Source organism: Prionailurus viverrinus, chromosome D1 (assembly GCF_022837055.1).
Source record: "Prionailurus viverrinus isolate Anna chromosome D1, UM_Priviv_1.0, whole genome shotgun sequence".
NCBI lineage: Eukaryota > Metazoa > Chordata > Mammalia > Carnivora > Felidae > Prionailurus > Prionailurus viverrinus.
Window position 1 is genome coordinate 100,649,701 of NC_062570.1, and position 3,422 is coordinate 100,653,122.

Sequence of the window (3,422 nt, forward strand, 5' to 3'; positions counted from 1 at the left end):
TTGCTTTTAATTCCCTTGCCTTTGGAATGTTGACTCCTTTTATGTAAAGGAATTACACTTTTCTAAATGAACTGATCCACAAGGTATTATTGACCTTACATTCTATTGGAAGGGAAGCTGTTATTAAAGCACAATCATCCAGTTCGTTCTTTATAATTAACTTAAAACTTGACACAAAGACAGTCAGGATCATTTTAAGGAGTCTTCTGCATTCTTAGAAAATGCAGGCCAATGTCCAGTAATTCTCTTCATGGTAGAAAATGCACTCCTTTACTACTTGATGTGACATTTTTCCTCCAGAGCTTCCTCATAGCATTCGTCATCTCAGAATTTCTCAGAGTGTAGATCAGGGGGTTCAGCATGGGGGTAAGACTGTATAAAACACACTCACTGATTTGTCAATGGGGAAGGTCTTAGCAGGTCTCACGTACATGAAAATACATGGCACAAAGAAGAAGACCACCACAGTGATGTGGGAACCACAGGTCTGGAGGGCTTTCCACCTCCCTTCCGGACTAAGGTTCTTTAGAGAGTGCAAGATGACACCATAAGAGATGAGCAAGAGCACAAACGCAATTGTGCAGATCAGTCCTTCATCGCCCACCACTAACAGGCCAATGATATGGGCGTCAGTACAGACCAGTTTCAGTAAGGGGTACATGTCACACAAAAAATGATCAGTGAATTGGGACCGCAGAATGGGAGCCCATAAATAGTGCTAACTTGAATTAATGAATGCAGAAAACCTCCAACCCAGGACCCTACCAGCAGCACAACACATGCCCTTTGCCTCATGATACACAAATAATGCAGGGGTTTACACATGGCCACATAGAGGTCATAAACCATCGCCAAGAGAAGAATGATCTCTGATCCACCAAAAAGCTGCTCTGTAAACAGCTGGGTCATACAGTGTTGAAATGACCTGGTATTTTCCCCACATATCAAATCTGAAATCAATCTGAGGGAAATAGAAGAGGAGTAAGTGACATCCATAAAAGGTAAGTTAGCAAGAAACAAGTACATAGGTGAGTTCAGGGTCTTACTGACAGTTACAGTCGCCAAAATGAGGAGGTTGCCCACCACAGTGAAAATATAGAAGAGTGAGAACACAACCAAAAGGACCTTCTGTTCCTTTGGATCCTGTGTGAGACCCAAGAGGATAAAATAAGTGACATTGCTCCTTGGTTCCATCTAGTCTGCATAGAAGCTGGCTTCTCATATTAGAAGCAGCTGATCTACAAAACAAGGAAGATAAATGCATTATAAGATTACTGATTCATTCAATTAAAAGAATGTAGAAGGAATACCTATTTGTCTCACATGTGTGGCATGTGTCATAGACATTAGGATTTCAAGTTGAATAAGCCACGGTTTCCTACACTCAGTGATATCATACATAATAATCACCAATATAATAGGTGCCATTATAAAAATACAGAACACGAAATGTCCAGGGTAGGAATATATCTACCAAACGGGAATCAAAAAAGTTTCCCAAAGGAAACAATGCTTCACCTGAGTTTTAAAGGAAGAGTGGAAGAACAAGAGAAGAGGGAAAGGGAATTTCATGGAAAGATGCACAGTTTATAAAGTCCCAAAGGTGAAATACTTGAGACCCATTTAAGGTAACTGACATATTCAAAGTGAGTAGATCAAATTAGGAACAGAAGGTCACTTCCCTAGGTTGTCTCTTCCCCCACTAAGACCTCTTTATTAGGATCTTTGGTTGGATATGCCTCCTTTCCCTGATCAATAAATGGGGAAGCATTCCACTATTGTGTCTCTCCCTTAATTGTTAAACTTCATATATGCAACATCTCCAACTTCAGAAATCTCCACTGGATATCAATTAGGACTTATAAAACTAATTTTTTTTTTTGCACAATAAACATAGATGCTTCCCACATCATTAAATGGTACCACCTTCCACATCATTGCTCAGACAAGAAATAATCACAGTGTCCTTCATGCCGTCTTGCGGTCATGTCACATTAATACCTTTAACAAATGATATTTATCCCCTTTAAAATTTATCACAAATTTAATCATTCCCCTCCCCTCCCCACTTCCCCTGGCCCACTGCACTAGCCTCCTACCACGTCTCCTCTTTCATTCTGGTCTCCATCAATTTGTTCTCCTGATGAAACTTAAAATGGATTCTTTTAAAATATGATTCTGATCTATCACTCCACTGCTCACAATGCCTACAGTTGCTTCCAATCACACACTCAGAACTTAATGAATCACAGTTCATCTTACAGTAAAGGGAATTATAATCCTCATTTCACAGCTGAACAAACTGAGGCTCAGAACATCTAATTAATTTTCCCAAGGTCAACCATTTTTAAGTGATAAAACTAGAATTGGAATCAAAGTTTGCTTTCTCTCAAAGTGATCTCACTTTTACATAATAAAGATAGTTACACAGTTGCAAAGGCTGGTTTCCACTATTTACTGTTAGTTTTACCTTATAGAGGCATGTCCACTATCTGAAGGAACACATTTGACTCTGTCATCCAGTTTGGCAAGAGGGCAAAAGCTGCATTATTGCTTGAGGACATATTTTTTTTTCATTCGACTGTCTATCCATTTTCGCCAGAGTTTCTCCTGGTTATTCAGAAGGTTGCTTTTATTAATACCGTAGATGACTTCCTAGCAATTCCATGGTCCACGCAGAAAACAAACATTTATCACATTAGGATAATATATCAAAAAGACAAGATTAACTCCTATCCTTACATAAGGAAAATAGCCACCAGCCATCTCCCAGGGAGATTTTTCTCAAGTAACTTCTTTCCTACTAATTTCTAAGTAGAAAAATACCATTCAATGGCTTAGGCATCCTCATTCTATTGGTTTGGTCAGATTAGCAGACTTGATACTTTAAGAGACATCATTGGGCTTCTCCTTAGGTAATGCTTTAAGCCTAACAAAAACGTCCTCAAAAATGTGTATCAGTTGTTAAGAGCATAGCCTCTTCTTCCCCATACGGGCAAATATCACTGGACATTTTATCCCTTCTAACCACATTCTTCATTAAGTCCTACAATTGGAAAATGTCCAGGACCAATTCTTGCTTATAAATTCACTGGGAATTTTCACAAAATTTTTCAAAAATATCTATGTAAAGATACTATTAGGCCAAATCACATAATTAGTGTCAGAAATATGTGACATAAAAAAAATAGCTTTAGAACCATTGTAAGGCTACTGCCAGTTAAGAATAAAATTTCAGCCCAGTCATTTTGTTTTAGGAAGATTATTTTTCATGTGTTTCTCCACTTCCCATAGCAAGTTTCTCTTCCCTTTTATTAATACTCAATTTATGCTGCCTTGAAGTAGGGTTGGGCATTTTATTTTTTTGCAGATTTCAACACAATAACTCTTTATTCAATTACAATTTTTTTTTAATTTGGAGG

General features: G+C 38.0%; 1 pseudogene; it reads right to left on the bottom strand.

The window, feature by feature from the left end:
* Nucleotides 1–248: 248 nt before the first annotated feature.
* On the bottom strand, nucleotides 249–1,194 carry LOC125146541 (olfactory receptor 4A47-like; annotated as a pseudogene).
* Between the last annotated feature and the right edge of the window lie 2,228 nt (nucleotides 1,195–3,422).